The sequence below is a fragment of the Schistocerca piceifrons genome, chromosome 10, assembly GCF_021461385.2.
Source record: "Schistocerca piceifrons isolate TAMUIC-IGC-003096 chromosome 10, iqSchPice1.1, whole genome shotgun sequence".
NCBI classification, from domain to species: domain Eukaryota; kingdom Metazoa; phylum Arthropoda; class Insecta; order Orthoptera; family Acrididae; genus Schistocerca; species Schistocerca piceifrons.
In genome coordinates this window covers 91,800,817-91,819,357 of record NC_060147.1, presented here as the reverse complement: position 1 = coordinate 91,819,357, position 18,541 = coordinate 91,800,817, and the positions used below count along the sequence as shown (strand labels likewise).

The window sequence follows — 18,541 nt, the reverse complement described above, 5'->3', positions numbered from 1 at the left end:
GCCTCAGTGAACTTCCGATGTCATCCACAAGGTCATTTCGTATATTGTGAATAGCAACGGTCCTACGACACTCCCCTGCGGCACACCTGAAATCACTCTTACTTCGGAAGACTTCTCTCTATTGAGAATGACAGGCTGCGTTCTGTTATCTAGGAACTCTTCAATGCAATCACATAATTGGTCTGATAGTCCATATGCTCTTACTTTGTTCATTAAACGACTGTGGGGAACTGTATCGAACGCCTTGCGGAAGTCAAGAAACACGGCATCTACCTGGGAACCCGTGTCTATGGCCCTCTGAGTCTCATGGACCTACAAAACATAAGAACTAACTGAATCTGCTTCCTATCACCTGAAACCGCCCTTAAGAGCTACGATCCGTACTCTCAAAGTGTTCACCGAGGAGTGCCCTTTCTCTTTCGATATTACCTAGCTCCCCGTGCAGCGTGAACTACCAGAGGGGTAGCCCTCCGTCACCAACCTCACTCACAAAAACAGCCTTCGACTAAGATGGGTAAACCTCTTTGTTCAGGTGTTGGAAACCTAAGTTGGTCATCCCGTGCTCTCCTTCGAACGAGAAGCAACATCCCTGCTCCCAGCAGAAGATGACCAGCTCAGCGTTTCCCACAAAACAAAACGGAAACCCCACATTAAAACACACATATGATATTCAATAGGCCTTATTTGAGTGTTCAGTCTTTCTGGAAGAGTTCACGAATTGAGCTAAAATCCGGTAGTAAAATGAATAACATGTAGCGAATTCGACAAGCGTCTTATGAAACGACTTCACAGAGACGTTTCAATGGTTACGAAGTTAATGTAGGAAACGATTCTAATAGTTCCAATAATGATTTGGTAAAGGTTCTGGCTTTAACGTACACTATTCCGGCGGCAGTGTAGACTGAAAGGAAAAAAATTACGTAGCTTATTTCCGGAGCACAGTATAGTGTAAACTGTGTAGACAAGGCGGTGATTTGTTACCGTCAGTATTGCCTGGTAGCGGGAGCAGGCAGCCGAATGGAACGGTGACACAGAAGGCGGCGGCAGCAGGGCGACAGGAAATTGTTTCACGATGGCGGCGGCGGAATGGGAAGGGACGTGCCACGCTGGCAGTAAATGTTGGGAGATGGGGCGGAAAAAAGAAAGGAGAAGAACAGAGGAGAGGAGAGAGCTCTCCACCGCCTCCTGAGCAGCGACGTGCTGCCCGCGCGTGAAAAAAAAAAAAAAAAAAAAAAAAAAAAAATGGAGAGGAAAAGTCTCCGCGCTTGTGAGAGGGCTCCACAGGGGTTTATACTTGAACTCTTTCTTCTGCATTTCCTCGAGAAACCATGCCATTCTCCACTATAGAGAATCAGTGCTTGAAATCTAACCAGTACCAGGCATCATTTCTTACTTAAATTTGTCAATTACAGAATGAATGGATTCAGCATAAAAATAAGAAAGAAAGGCTTTGGCTTAATTGTTTGAGCTCTTAGTTTTCTCTGTTTTTTTTTTTTCATCCTTTGCTGTGAATAGAAAGTTATTGCAGGACAAAGCCAGAATTTTGGGATGCATTATTCGCCTTTCTGTGGAAGTAAGGATTCTCGAAGACTGATGACGTATCAATATCTGTCACATTATTTACTTATTTCTGCGTGTATTTCACGTAGGGCCTTTAAGCCACCTGAGGCATCTAACCAGACATCTTCAGTAGGTTAAATTTATTTTAAGTTTAACATACGAGCAGCATATAATAATTAAATAACAATGATAGTAATATTAATAATAACCTAAAACATGAGTAAAAATAATATACGTATCAATCATTATGACAGCTACATACCGTATTATCATACATCCTAGGGAAAATCTACTGGATGATCGGTCAACGCCAGGATCATCGATCATACAGGGTATCGCAGGTTGGGGCAGGTGGGGAAATCGTCGGGGCAGAGCACACGCTGTGTAAGACCGACCACACAGTGAAATCCGCCGACCTGGAAGTTCCTGTTTCACAGAAGAGCTATCACAGTCGTTTGTTCAGGGAAGCTATAGGCATACACAGACATGAGAACAGCTTCAACAAGAAAGAAGAAAGCCTCCAAGTGAAGGGATACTGGATTCCCATGCTGCGAACGACCGCTGCAGGTAGCAAGGGCAGAACGGGAACGGAAACTGCCGCGAAAAAGCCATAGTACGTTGGTCAGCCAGGTATATACAGTGATCAGCTCAACCATTATGACCATTTTGCGTATCAGGGATTCGACAATTTGTGGAGGTATGTGGCATTAGATGTGTATGTTCAGGTCATGTATTACGCGTAAATAACGGGCCGCTTATTTGCGTATGAGGTGATGGCGACTAACAGCAACGCACATGGGTTCCACAGGATTTACATCAGGTGATGCGACAAAAGAAAAGATTTTAAATAGAATTATTTCTTAGGAAGAAGGGCTTAACGCCAACAAACTGCATACTAAATTACTCAGAAAAGACAGAAGTTTATAAAAATCCATCATAAATATTCAATATGTCGTCCACTGGCTGCACGGACGGCATCATTCCAAACTGAGCGTAAGGTGTCTTCTGTCACTGAAGCTACAGCAGCAGATATTCTGGTTTTTAGCTCATCAATGTCACGAGGTAAGGGAGGAACGTAAACACATTGTTTAACATATCCCCACAGGAAGAAATCGCGTGGCGTTAAGTCAGCGGACCTAGGAGGCCAAGAGTGTAAAGCCTGGACTCGCGCTCCTGTACGCCCTATCCTACGTTGAGGCACGTTGGCATTGAGGAAACTGCGCACATTGTTTGGGCCAGTGCGGGGGTGCTCCATCTTGCTGATAGATGAAATTGTCAAAGTTAAGTTGTGGGAATAACCAGTTCCATAGCATTGCAAGGTATGATTGTCCTATTACGGTTTCTTCCTCAAAAAAGTAGGATCCATAAACCTTTCTTTGCGAAACAGCACAAAAAACATTCACTTTTGGTGAATCACGTTTGTGTTCAATTGTTTCATGAGGATTTTCTGGCCCCCATATACGCACATTATGACGGTGAACTTTACCGCTACTATGGAAAGTTGCCTCATCGCTGAATATCAACCGTTACGTAAAAGTGTCATCTTCCATGTCCTCTAGAATAGCATTGGTAAAGTCCACTCGCTTCACTCTGCCAAGAGGTTGTACCAGTTGTAATCGGTACAGTTTGAGGGTTAAACGACGCCGTAACACACGCCACACTGTCATGCGCGGTAACTCAAGTCCTCGGCTAGCACGACGCATAAATTTGCGGGGGCTCCGCTCAAATGCTCGTCGGATTTGTTCCACTGTTTGTTCACGAACACGTGGCCGGCCAGGACTTCTGCCTTTACAGGGGCACCCTATTTCTTCAAACTGTTTACAGCACCGTCGAATGTTCTTTGCTAATGGTGGTTTAGCACGAAATCGAATATGAAACGCCCGCTGAACTGCGATCACTGAGTACGAATAAACTCAATAACACAATACGCCTTCTGTTGCGCGGACGCCATATTGCACGAGAATGGCTGCACGCGCCAGGTCAGCGCTCGTAGCGACATCTAGAGGATGAAACTCGTTTCTTGGTCATCAGTCTACTGACTGGTTTAATGCGGTCCGCCACGAATTCCTTTCCTGTGCTAACCTCTTCATCTCAGAGTAGCACTTCCAACCTACGTCCTCAATTATTTGCTTGACATATTCCAATCTCTGTCTTCCTCTACAGTTTTTGCCCTCTACAGCTCCCTTTAGTACCATGGAAGTCATTCCCTCATATCTTAGCAGATGTCCTATCATCCTGTCCCTTCTCCTTATCAGTGTTTTCCACATATTCCTTTCCTCTCCGATTCTGCGTAGAACCACCTCATTTCTTACCTTATCAGTCCACCTAATTTTCAACATTCGTCTATAGCACCACATCTCAAATGCTTCGATTCTCTTCTGTTCTGGTTTTCCCACAGTCCATGTTTCACTACCATACAATGCTGTACTCCAGACGTACATCCTCAGAAACTTCTTCCTCAAATTAAGGCCGGTATTTGATATTAGTAGACTTCTCTTGGCCACAAATGCCTTTTTTGCCATAGCGAGTCTGCTTTTGATGTCCTCCTTGCTCCGTCCGTCATTGGTTATTTTACTGCCTAGGTGGCAGAATTCCTTAACTTCATTGACTTCGTGACCATCAATCCTGATGTTAAGTTTCTCGCTGTTCTCATTTCTACTACTTCTCGTTACCTTCGTCTTTCTCCGATTTACTCTCAAACCATACTGTGTACTCATTAGACTGTTCATTCAGTTCAGCAGATCATTTAATTCTTCTTCACTTTCACTCAGGATAGCAATGTCATCAGCGAATCGTATCATTGGTATCCTTTCAGCTTGTATTTTAATTCCACTCCTGAACTCTATACCATGCCGATTACATATAGCGCTGTTTCAGTTACCTAATGACATTTGTCTCAATATTATTACAAGTTAAAATCGGGTTATTCTTTTTGGGACATGCTGTACTGCTGAGAAATGACATCGACGTCGGGGAAGGCATCAAGCAGGAAGGGATGGGGGTGGTTCGCAGCTGTGAGCGTGTCTTTGATTCCTACCACAGGTCCCATACAAGGGTCGGAAAACGTCTCCCATAGCATAATTCTGCTCGCACCAGCCTTCGTCCGCGGCGCGCTGCACGTTTCGAGCCGCCGTTCTCGTCGATGACGGCATTTGTGGGGACGACCGTCGACCTAGTGTAGCAGAAATGTGATTCACAGGAAGAGCCGACACGCTCCCATTGCTCGACGGTCGAATCCCTATGGCCCCATCACAGTACAATCGCAATTGACAATGTCATTGGGTCAACACGATCCGTTACAGCCATGCGGATAAGATGCCTGTCCTCTCGACTGCTAGTGGTACGAGGCCGTTGTGATCCAGCACGGCGTTCCGTATTAACCTCGTGAACCCACCCATTCCATATTCTGCTAACAGTCATTGGATCTCGACCAAAGCGAACAGCAATGTCGCGATACGATAAACGGCAATCGCGATAGGCTACAATCCGACCTTTATCAAAGTCGGAAACGTGATGGTACGCATTTCTCATACGAGGCATCACAACAACGTTACACCAGGCAACGCCGGTCAACTGCTGTTTGTGTACGAGAAATCGGTTGGAAACTTTCCTCATGTCAGCACGTTGTAGGTGTCGCCACCGGCGCCATGTGAATGCTCTGAAAAGCTAATCATTTGCATATCACAGCGTCTTCTTCCTGTCGGTTAAATTTCACGTCCGTAGCACGTCATCGTGGTGTAGCAATTTTAATGGGCAGTGGCGTAAGATACATAAGTAGGACCGACTTCCAAGAGCGCAACACCACCAGTGTACGAGTGCTACGGCATCTGACCAATCATGGCGTTTGTGTTTGTTTACATCAGATTTATTCTTATGATGAACGGATTATAGTTCACGTTCGAAATCACTGTGCTGAGAGACTTACTGCTTCCCTGCTGACGTCACAATACTACTCGTCGCCTTTTCTATAGGAGAGTCCCGATTACCCGGACGCCTGCAGATATTTTCGAAGAGATACTGTACTTAAGATGGTACGTCCGCGTTTGGACTCAAGAAGATGACGTACGATGATACATTCAGTGGTACGGGTGGCAGTTCAAAATGTTTCAAATGGCTCTGAGCACTATGGGACTTAACATCTGAGGTCATCAGTCCCCTAGAACTTAGAACTACTTAAACCTAACTAACCTAAAGACATCACACACATCCATGCCCGAGGCAGGATTCGAACCTGCCACCGTAGTGGTCGCGCGGTTCCAGACTGTAGCGCCTAGAACCGTTCGGCCGCTCCGGCCGGCCGGGTCGCAGTCTTCAGAAATTCAATCTAACGTCTAAAGGAACCAAGAGCAACTAAAATTTCGCCTAGTATATTCGACTGAAACTAGGCGTTGGTCAAAGAAGAGATCTGAAAACTGAGGCGGTACGTGACAGAGTAGCGAAGTCTGAGGTGCGAACGTTTTTCTTCCGGGACTGCTAGCGGAGGAAACGGAGAGCAAAGAAAAATCTGAGGTCAATTATTCCGCGAGAAAGAATTCCGTCTGTGTAGGTCGCAGGGGGGAAAAGGGCGGAAGTCCCGCACGGGAACCGGATGGATGTGGGAGGATGGGGGCGGCTGGGGGTGGGAAGTGCTGTGGGCGGGTCCTCCGGGCTTTTATCGATCAGGCGCCGACTCGCCGGCCGGCTGGCTGGCTGTGACGGGAACCTCATCAAAGTTTCAACTTGCCAAAGTCTGGGGGCGTGGAATTTCAGCGCCGCGCCGCGGGCTGCGAGGTGTAAGTTTGCTCTCCAACTCCTCCCACATTTGCTAGCATACTCCGCCTAACACTCAACTCTTAAGCAGGGAGACGCAGCTCGCAAATCTCCTACCACTTGCTTTCATTGCGTTCACGATTTATAAATATCAATGCGGCTGCGGAAGAAAAAGAGGAGACACTTTCTAGTTCTACATCTACGTCTATACCCTTGTAAAGCACTGGAAGTGTAGCACCTACGAGGCTGTTTTCAGCTTCCACTCAGGTATAGAAGGCGCGAAGAATTGCTGCCTGCGTCCCTCCTAGCGGGCTGTAATTCCTCTAATCTTGTCATCGCCGTGTTGTGTGGGTGGTTGTAGTACAGTCTCGAATGGTTCAGATGGCTCAAGCTCTACGGGACTTTGAGGTCATCAGTGCCATAGACTCAGAACTACTTAAACCTTACTACCCTAAGGACATCACACACATCCATGCCCGGGGCAGGATTCGAACCTGCGACCGTAGAAGCAGCCATTTCCGGACTGAAGCGCCTAGAACCGAAACTAGCGGTAGACCGGAAGGACACAGGAAGTTCACACATTCCTTCGGACAATAAGACGGCACAGACGCTTCCGGTGCTAGTCCCGGGACTCAGCCGTGAGCTGCGTCACCTGCAAAACAGGAACGTGTGTCTGGCGAGCAGGTCTGGGAAGGCACCCTGGTTGGCCAAAAACACATGTCAACAGGTATTCGATTACTTTCCTACGGATGTAGAAAGAACTTCCAGAAACTTAGATTTGGATTCTAAAGCACAGTTGGTCGGTGTTCAGAAACGAGCGCCTTCCGGTAAAATGAGTCTTCACCCAAATTGAAAGGTGTAATACGAGGTGCATTCAAGTTCTAAGGTCTCCGATTTCCTTTCTCCAGACTGGAAAGAGATAGAAACATGCGCATTGTTTTAAAATGAGGCCGCGTTCATTGTCAATACGTCGCAGAGATGGCAGCACCGTACGGCAGATGGAATTTTACCGCCAGCAGCGAGAATGAGAACTGGTTTAAATACTTAAAATGGCGACGTTTTCCTTACATGAACAGCGTGCAATCATTCGTTTTCTGAATTTGCGGGGTGTGAAACCAATTGCAATTCATCGACAGTTGAAAGAGACATGTGGAGAGGGAGTTATAGATTTGTCGAAAGTGCGTTCGTGGATACGACAGTTCAATGAAGGCAGAACATCGTGTGACAACAAACTGAAACAACCTCGGGCTCGCACAAGCCGGTCTGACGACATGATCGAGAAAGTGGAGCGAATTGTTTTGGGGGATCGCTGAATGACTGTTGAACAGATCGCCTCCAGAGTTGGCATTTCTGTGGGTTCTGTGCACACAATCCTGCATGACGACCTGAAAATGCGAAAAGTGTCATCCAGGTGGGTGCCACGAATGCTGACGGACGAACACACGGCTGCCCGTGTGGCATGTTGCCAAGCAGTGTTGACGCGCAACGACAGCATGAATGGGACTTTCTTTTCGTCGGTTGTGACAATGGATGAGACGTGGATGCCATTTTTCAATCCAGAAACAAAGCGCCAGTCAGCTCAATGGAAGCGCACAGATTCACCGCCACCAAAAAAATTTCGGGTAACCGCCAGTGCTGTAAAAATGAAGGTGTCCATGTTCTGGGACAGCGAGGGCGTAATCCTTACCAATTGCGTTCCAAAGGGCACTGCGGTAACAGGTGCATCCTACGAAAATGTTTTGAAGAACAAATTCTTTCCTGCACTGCAACAAAAACGTCCTGGAAGGGCTGCGCATGTGCTGTTTCACCAAGACAACGCACCCGCACATCGAGCCTACGTTACGCAACAGTTTCTTCGTGATAACAACTTTGAAGTGATTCCTCATGCTCCCTACTCACCTGACCTGGCTCCTAGTGACTTTTGTCTTTTTCCAACAATGAAAGACACTCTCCGTGGCCGCACATTCACCAGCCGTGCTGCTATTGCCTCAGCGATTTTCCAGTGGTCAAAACAGACTCCTAAAGAAGCCTTCGCCGCTGCCATGGAATCATGGCGTCAGCGTTGTGAAAAATGTGCACGTCTGCAGGGCGATTACGTCGAGAAGTAACGCCAGTTTCATTAGTTAGTAGTTAATTAGAAAAAAAATCGGAGGCCTTAGAACTTGAATGCACCTCGTATTTCTGGCTTAGTCAGCCATCATATTAGGCTCCAAGAAGCTGTTCCCAGAGCAGTGGAGATGCAAGAAATATACAGATGACGAAATGTGGTGTGAGGTACTTGTGACAGATGTTAAATTCGGTACCATTCCCGCGACAAAGACCGCCTGCATAATGCTACTGTTCTGTGATTGGCTGTGTGTTCGGAGCAAGGACGCCAAAACGTTAAGGCATAGTCATTATTATTTTAAACTACTCGTTGGAATGAATTCACTTTTTAGTATTAATATCTCTCAACAGCTGACTATCAGCCATTTTATAATTATTAAAAACAGTTTAAATCAACATCAGAAGACTGACGAAATTGAAGACGAAGCACTTCGAAAGCGTTCGAGTCACGCCTTTTCTGGTATGGCGCGCGAAGTTTTTCGGGCTGTTCGTCACTCTGGCTTAGGCAGTCGAGAAGAAGAGACATGTTGTCTGTGGCAGGATGTGTTTGCCAGTATTCAGTATCAAAAGATTCACTCCGGTAGTCATGAGACACACACACTTGCTACTGATAGTGTAAAGATACTTTTTCGTAAACATTATGTTTGATAATGTACTTTGCTGTATCAGAAGGTGTTGTATTAAGATCATGTAGTTTTCTCGAGTGGCTATATTAAAATCCCAAATAAGTGATACAGTATTTCAGAACAGAACCTCGCTAAAAGTCAGTTTCAGCCTCAAGGTACAGAACCTACGACCTGCGTGCTGTTATCTGCGCTGGGGACGTCAACTTGAAGACACCAGGTTAGTGGACTGTAACAGAACCTTCGTATTCCAAACAGTGCAGTGGAAACAACTAGGCGCCTCACATCTGCATGCACAGAACAAGTGTGCTCAGTGACACGTCAGCTGTTATTAACACCAACACTCAATACACTCTTCCTTTCTTGCCGCAAGGGGAAAAGAAAGACTTTGGGCAGCGAAAGGAGGAGAGTAGAGAAGCGAGTCGTCGCGGGGTCGTGGAGCAGGAAAGTCGTCTTGGAGGTCCACGGCAGACGCCGGACGTCTTCGGCTGTAATTTTGGTCAAGTACAATTTTGCCATTATCTCGCTGAGGCGAGAAGTTTCGCGGTTATACCTTCTGATCATTACGGTGATCTTGCTTATGCACCGGCGTGTAGGAAAGTGAGTCTACATTGGTGAATCACGTGTTCTGCTCCGTTCTTCACTGAGGTTTCACAGTGCTCATGGAGATAGTAGTTCCTTCTAGCTATTTAGTACAACGGGGAATGTCGGTTACTCCGCGCCTAATCACAGGTCGCGAGTACATTATACGAGGTGCATTCAATTTCTAAGGCTTCCGATTTTTTTTTCTAATTAACTACTCACCCGAAATCGACGAAACTGGCGTTACTTCTCGACGTAATCGCCCTGCAGACGTACACATGTTTCACAACGCTGACGCCATGATTCCATGGCAGCGGCGAAGGCTTCTTTAGGAGTCTGTTTTGACCACTGGAAAATCGCTGAGGCAATAGCAGCACGGCTGGTGAATGTGCGGCCGCGGAGAGTGTCTTGGAAAAAGCCAAAAGTCACTAGGAGCCAGGTCAGGTGACTAGGGAGCATGGGGAATCACTTCAAAGTTGTTATCACGAAGAAACTGTTGCGTAACGTTAGCTCGAAGTGCGGGTGCGTTGTCTTGGTGAAACAGCACACGCGCAGTCCTTCCTGGACGTTTTTGTTGCAGTGCAGGAAGGAATGTGTTCTTCAAAACATTTTCGTAGGATGCACCTGTTACTGTAGTGCTCTTTGGAATGCAATGGGTAAGGATTATGTCCTCGCTGTCCCAGAACATGGACACCATCATCTTTTCAGCACTGGCGGTTACCCGAAATTTTTTTGGTGGCGGTGAATCTGTGTGCTTCCATTCAGCTGACTGGCTCTTTGTTTCTGGATTGAAAAATGGCATCCACACCTCATCCATTGTCAGAACCGACGAAAAGGAAGTCCCATTCATGCTGTCGTCGTGCGTCAACATTGCTCGGCAACATGCCACACGGGCAGCCGTGTGGTCGTCCGTCAGCATTCGTGGCACCCACCTGGATGACACTTTTCGCATTTTCAGGTCGTCATGCAGGATTATGTGCACAGAACCCACAGAAATGCCAACTCTGGAGGCGATCTGTTCAACAGTCATTCGGCGATCCCCCAAAACAATTCTCTCCACTTTCTCGATCGTGTCGTCAGACCGGCTTGTGCGAGCCTGAGGTTGTTTCGGTTTGTTGTCACACGATGTTCTGCCTTCATTAAACTGTCGCACCCACGAACACACTTTCGACACATCCATCACTCCATCACCACATGTCTCCTTCAACTGTCGATGAATTTCAATTGGTTTCACACCACGCAAATTCAGAAAACGAATGATTGCACGCTGTTCAAGTAAGGAAAACGTCGCCATTTTAAGCATTTAAGACAGTTCTCATTCTCGCCGCTGGCGGTAAAATTCCATCTGCCGTACAGTGCTGCCATCTCTGGGACGTATTGACAATGAACGCGGCCTCATTTTAAAACAATGTGCATGTTTCTATTTCTTTCCAGTCCAGAGAAAAAAAATCGGTGGCCTTAGAACTTGAATGCACCTCGTACGAGGTTCGACAATAAAGTAATGAGACTGATTTTCTGTGCAAGATGTGGCAACCCTGCAGTCTTTTGAGGGCTTAATATCTTTGACCTCGGTCTATAAGCTGCTTCTAGTCCAGGCCTCACATCGATGCAACTCCTCATTCATGAGTTGTGCTGTAATAAGTTAACACGTGTTTGTGTCTCTCGTCACGGAAATGGAACCGCATAATATTGCGCAACGGTATGCCATTTCTTTTTGCGTTAAATTGGGTGAAAAAGCGACAGCTTACGGTAACCTTCAGAAGGCTTTTGGAGAGAAGGTTATGTCAACATTTTCGTTGGCATAAAATGTTTAGTGAAGGCAGAACGAATGTTGAAGATGAAGACCGCAATAGACGACCATCAACCTCACGGATGGATGTCAACTTGGCCAGCGTGCGTGAACTCGTACGATCTGATCGAAGATTATTCGTCAAAATAATTGCAGAAGAACTGAATATCAATCGAGAAACGGTTCGTCTAATAATAACTGAAGATCGTGGTATGAGAAAGACTTGTGCAAAAATGGTCCCCAAAAATCTCGCACCACAACAGCGAGAAACACGGAAAAATGTGGCAGCCGATCTGTTAGAGCCAACAGAAATCAATCCAGAATTGTTGTGCCGTGTTATCATTAGTCATGAAAGTTGGTTTCTTCAGTACGATCCAGAGACAAAACGCCAAAGTTCGCAATGGTGCACAAAGGGATCACCCAGACGAAAAAAAGCTCGCATGTCAAAGTCAAAAGTGAAATGCCTGTTTGTGTTCTTCTTTGATTCCAAGGGAATTGTTCATAAAGAGTGGGTGCCTCCTGGACAAACAGTTAACCAATGTTACTACAAAGAAATTGTAAAAAGACTTCGTAAAAGAGTTCTTCGTGTCCGTGCAAACATTGCTGATAACTGGATTCTGCACTACGATAATGCGCCACCCCTTACTGCTCTGTCAGTAGAGCAATCTTTGACCTCAAAACAAATTTCAGTACTACCACAGCCACCTTATTCACCAGATATCGCGACGTGCGACTTTTTTCTATTTCCAAGAGTCAAAACGGCGGTCAAGGGACACCATTTTCAAACACCACAAGATGTCCAAAAAGCTGTGACGAGGGTGGGTCTTGGAGGATATTGCGGAAGATGAGTTCCAGAAATGTGATGCCATGACTCCTGTATGTGAGCTCTGGTTTTAAAGTACTTGGCGAAAAAATGTGACTCCTTCGCTGCATTGTTTAAGAGTGCGAGGTGAGAAGGACATGCGAATTCCAGCGGGACAGTGCAGCGCAAGTACTGTCGTCCTCTCACTGTAAGTACTGTTACTTACCTTGAAAATATCTGCTACGTCATATTAACGTCTTTGCGTGATTCACTTATGTATTAACGTTGCGAATCACAGCCTAATATCTCAGCGAACTGACAAGCTGCTGTATAAAATAACAAAAGCCTGCCATAATAACAACCACGAAAATACATCCCTTTCTCCTGAGATTTTGGTTGAACATACTATGGCGCAGTGGATGAAATAAAACTACGCGAGTGACGCAGACATACATACTTCCATCACACAAACAGTTTTATTGATTCTCGACGTTATTCGTCTTTAAAATTTGCACAATTTTGTTTGTATTTGAATGAATTTACATCACGTTTTGATACTCTGATGTTACTCTCCCTCCTTTCCCAGAAAGTAAGATTCAGCAGCTTTTTAGGGTGATGCAAAAAAACGCCATGAATTTTTTCTTGACGTAGAAGAGCCATAAATGGGATGAATAAGGGCAGTCAGACATTAATTCCTCGTTTTCTTTGACAAGCAATGAAGTGTTTCCCATCCTGTGACACAGTTGGCATAGTCACAACGAAGGATGAGGCGATGTTTTCAGTTGTTTTCCCTGACTCCAGCAACGACTGGTGGTAAGTCAGTTGTTGAATATTAATGAGAATCGATTGCCATTTGATTCCCTAAACTAGTGAACGCCGCATGTGCAGTGTAACCGAAGAAACTGGCGATTGTTTTCTTGCAAGTACTTCGTGCATGATCTACTTCTGTGGTATCGCTTCACCTTGCAACGCCTAACAGCTGATAGCTTTTTACTTTCCGGCTCATACAAATACATCGTAATTTCCTCACCTGTTACTATGTTACATACTGAATTTGCATTTTCTCAGTCAATTTTTTTTTTAAGCCAGTTGAGAGGAGCTTGTGGTTTTGAGCTTCGGTCACGGACTTTGGAATCGAAGACCGTGAGTTCCGCGGAGCGCCCCATTCTGCTACCTCACGATGTCTAATGACTACTGCGGTCGCGGATATGGAGTACCTGGCAGTAGGTGGCAACACAATGCACCTAATATGAAAAACGTATGTTTCTGGGGGTGTCCGGATACTTTTGATCACATAGTGTACTTATTGAATTGACAGCCTTTAAGTTTGTATGATTTATTGTGTAACCGAAATTTATCGGATTACTTTTATTTCTCATTTGAATGACTTCTCACTCTTTACTGCTTGGAATTGATGCCAATTTTTTGCAAGATAGAGTATCTTGTATAAATGGGAGGCGTTAATAATTTTGTTTTAACGTAACAGTGCCTGTGGCAACGTCTGTATCTAGTCGGGATTACCATAAAGTAACTAACTTTCCCCAAAGAGTCTCAACAGTTCTTCGCAATTTCGTTTGTAGTACCACAGGTCTTCTGAAGAAGTGTTGGCACACACGGAAGGCAGTAAAGTTGTACTTCGTTAGTAGAGTTGCGCTACAGTGCAAATGACGTAGTAAATGGTACGTTACCTGTAGTATTGGTGGCATTAGTAGTGAAAGAAACATAAATGGGTGTGTGAGAGGGGAAACTGCGAGCCGACGACTTGTCTTTGTTTCTTGGTTATTTGTCTTGCACATAATTAGAACTGCACGTCGTTCAACATTAGTCCATCGGGTATTTTATATCTTCAAAAAATATAAATTGCATTTTATAAGTAATAAAAATTAGTTTTATTTAACTAAAGCGATTACTATTGACGCAAGTACAGTTTACATGCATAAACATAAAAAATCTATATAATTATTCTTGTTATTTCACACAAAACAGAACCTTCATTATCAAAGGCAAGACTTTCCTGTTATTATTGGTAAGTGCAAAAGATGCCTAGCAATAACAGAAACATTTTATATGAGCTCGACGAAGTACTGAAGCGATGTTTGATATGTTATTTCCTGCGTTATTTCAAATTTACCTTTTATGAGGAAATTGCGTTTTGCAGCTCTATATGATAAAGCTGTGCTGATTTGTTTTATTTTTCCTATAACGTCCCTCTGTTTCACATTACAAAGCAACGGCTTTCGAGTAAAATCTGAATTACATATCGTAAAATTCAATTTTGCTATAAATAGTGTTTTAAATTTTTGGTAGTGTGCGGAAGGTTAACAATATAGAGCAAGAACGTTCTGTAGTTTCTGCAGCCCTTTACATATCCTGAGTTTGTACATAGATCACTACCCCCAGTTCTTAGGGGTTAATACATTACTGGCCATTAAAATTGCACCACCACGAAGATGACATGCAACAGACGCGAAATTTAACCAACAGGAAGAAGATGCTGTGATATGCAAATGATTAGCTTGTCAGAGCATTCACACGTGGTTGGCGCCGGTGGCGACACCAACAACGTGCTGACATGACGAAAGTTTCCTACCGATTTCTGATACACAAACAGCACTTGACTGCCGTTGCCTGGTGAAACGTTGTTGTGGTGCCTCGTGTAAGGAGGAGAAATGTGTACCATCACGTTTCCGACTTTCATAAAGGTCGGATTGTCGCCTATCGCGATTGCGGTTTATCGCGACATGGCTGCTCGCGTTGGTCGAGATCCAATGACTGTTAGCAGAATATGGAATCGGTGGGTTCAGGAGGGTAATACGGAACGCCGTGCTGGATCCCAAAGGTCTCGTATCACTAGCAGTCGAGATGACAGGCATCTTATCCGCATGGCTGTAACGGATCGTGCAGCCATGTCTCGATCCCTGAGTCAAGAGATGGGGACGTTTGCAAAACAACAACCATCTGCACGACAAGTTCGACGACGTTTGCAGCAGCATGGACTATCAGCTCGGAGACCGTGGCTGCGATTACCCTTGACACTGTATCACAGACAGGAGCGCTTGCGATGGTGTACTCAACGATGAACCTGAGTGCAGGAATGGCAAAACGTCATTTTTTCGGATGAATCCAGGTTCTGTTTACAGCATCATGATGGTCGCATCCGTGTTTGGCGACATCGCGGTGAACGCACATTGAAAGCGCGTATTCGTCATCGCCATACTGGAGTATCACCCAGCGTGATCGCATGGGATGCCATTGGTTACACGTCTGTCACCTCTTGTTTACATTGACGGCACTTTCAACAGTGGACGTTACATTTCAGATGTGTTGCTACCCGTGGCTGTCCCCTTCATTCGATCCCTGCGAAACCCTACATTTCAGCAGGATAATGCACGATCGCATGTTCCAGGTCCTGTACGGGCCTTTCTGGATACAGAAAATGTTCGACTGCTGCCCTGGCCAGCACATTCTCCAGATCTCTCACCAATTGAAAACTTCTGGTAGATGGTGGCCGAGCAACTGGCTCGTCACAATACGCCTGTGGTATCGTGTTGAAGCTGCATGGGCAGCTGTACCTGTACACTACATCCAAGCTCTGTTTGACTCAATGGCCAGGCGTATCAAGGCCGTTATTATGGCCAGAGGGTGTTGTTCTGGGTACTGATTTCTCAGGATCTATGCGTCCAAATTCGGTGAAAATGAAATCACATGTCAGTTCTAGTATAATGTGTATAGGCGAGTGTTATCCCGTTTGTCATCTGCTTTTGTTCTTGGTGTAGCAATTTTAATGGCCAGTAGTGTAATTCACTGATAGTATATGTAAAAAAAGGGCCCGTTATGAGGTCACGCCCGATAGGTATGCAACACACCCAACATGAAGGTAATGCGGGTACGATCTTAAGTGGCCAAAGCTACTAGGAAACCTAAGGCAGTCTATTCGTACCTGCGGTAGTCTGAGGTAGCTCATGGTAGTTTCACAACTTTATTCGTTAGAAACGCGCAGCAGGTGCTGTGGTTTGAGCCTAACTTTGCTCCCACGGGAACAAGTGCGGCCACTGCTTTCTGAGATGTGCTCGGCAGGTAGATGGGGGTGGTGGGGGAGGAGGCTGAGCAGACACGCCGCCAGCAGCCTCGCCTCCCCGTGACGTCACCGGAGCCACGTGCCATTGGGCGGGCAGAGGTCGCGCGCCGACCGCCGACCATCGACCACGCGGCTCATCTCGGCTCGCCTGGTTTCGCTCCGCCTGCCGCTTTCACGGCCGCTGCTTCTGCGTGGGAGGACAAGGCCACGCCACGCGTCAGCTCCGTTCACGTGGAAACCGGCTTCGCACGTGCCGCGCAAGGCTTCTGCGTGGTCGAACGCCCTTTCCCTGCTCCTCTGCGACCGCTGAACGGATGGACACAAAGCAGTGCGGACGACGCTTTACGCACCGCGCACTTTTCTGGCGCTTCCTAATGTGTGGAACACGACCACCCCGCCCCCCTGCGCTCCTGTCACTCATTTTCATAATCTCCTCATTTTCTATACAAATAAATCCTCTATATTCTTATGTGCTGTATGACTGAATGGGCGGGCTCACTACTGATCCTTGTGGGATTGGGGTGCCCTTATAACACTTCCGTGTGCTATTGCTATACTATAACCTAAAAGCTGGAGGCAGTAGTTCGTATAATGAAATTATTTTTATTAAAGCAATTACAGTATAAAGAAGCAGAGTAGTGTTGCCCTCTCAGAGTAATTTAGTTATGTTGACCGTGTTGTACCTAATGGAGGTGGCTTATCGGAAGTGAAAATCAGTATTACGTAAATATTTAAACAGTGTTGTTATTGTTGTGGCCTTCAGTCCAGAGACTGGTTTGATGCAGCTCTCCATGCTACTCTATCCTGTGCAAACTTCTTCATCTCCCAGTACCTACTGCAGCCTACATCCTTCTGAATCTGCTTAGTGCATTCACCTCTTGGTCTGCTTCTACGATTTTTACCCTGCAATACTAAATTAGTCATCCCTTGATACCTCAGAATATGCCCTACCAAGCGATCCCTTCTTTTAGTCAAGTTGTGCCACAAACTCCTCCCAAAATTCTATTCAATACCTCCTCATTAGTTATGTGATCTACCCATGTAATCTCCAGCATTCTTCTGTAGCACCACATTTCGAAAGCTTCTATTCTCTTCTTGTTCAAACTATTTATCGTCCACGTTTCACTTCCATACATGGCCACACTCCATACAAATACTTTCAGAAACGACTTCCTGACACTTAAATCAATACTCGATGTTAACAAATTTCTCTTCTTCAGAAACGCTTTCCTTGCCATTGCCAGTCTACATTTTATATCCTCTCTACTTCGACTATCGTCAGTTATTTTGCTCCACAAACAGCAAAACTCCTTTACTACTTTAAGTGTCTCATTTCCTAATCTAATTCCCTCAGCATCATCAGACGCAATTCGACTACATTCCATTATCCTCGTTTTGCTATCGTTGATGTTCATCTTATATCCTCCTTTCAAGACATTGTCTATTCCGTTCAACTGCTCTTCCAAGTCCTTTGCTGTCTCTGACAGAATTACAATGTCATCGGCGAACCTCAAAGTTTTTATTTCTTCTCCATGGATTTTAATACCTACTCTGAAGTTCTCTTTTGTTTCCTTTACTGGTTGCTGAATATACAGATTGAATAACATCGGGGAGAGGCTACAACCCTGTCTCACTCCCTTCCCAACCACTGCTTCCCTTTCATGTCCCTCGACCCATATAACGGCCATCTGCTTTCAGTACAATTGTAAATAGTCTTTCGCTCCCTGTATTGTAACCCTGCCACCTTCAGAATTTGAAAGAGAGTATTCCAGTTAACATTGCCAAACGCTTTCTCTAAGTCTACAAATGCTAGAAACGTAGGTTTGCCTTTCCTTAATCTTTCTTCTAAGGTATGTCGTAGGGTCAGTAGTGCTTCACGTGTTCCAACATTTCTACGGAATCCAAACTCATCTTCCCCGAGGTCCGCTTCTACCACTTTTTCCATTCGTCTGTAAAGAATTCGCGTTAGTATTTTGCAGCTGTGACTTATTAAACTGATAGTTCGGTAATTTTCACATCTGTCAACACCTGCTTTCTTTGGGATTGGAAGTATTATATTCTTCTTGAAGTCTGAGGTTATTTCGCCTGTCTGATACATCTTGCTCACCAGATGGTAGAGTTTTGTCAGCTCTCCCAAGGCTGTCAGTAGTTCTAATGGAATGTTGTCTACTCCCGGGGCCTTGTTTCGACTTAGGTCAGTAACAAACAATATTTTACCTATCTATACAGTTCAAAGAATAAAGAAAACCGTC

The 18,541-nt window shown here is 45.3% G+C and overlaps 1 protein-coding gene across 2 annotated transcripts in view; it reads right to left on the bottom strand.

Annotated features, from left to right (window-relative positions):
• The window catches only part of LOC124718993, a 661,726-nt gene that overhangs the window by 381,705 nt on the left and 261,480 nt on the right, over window positions 1-18,541 (bottom strand). The gene's annotated exons all lie outside the window — the stretch shown is intronic.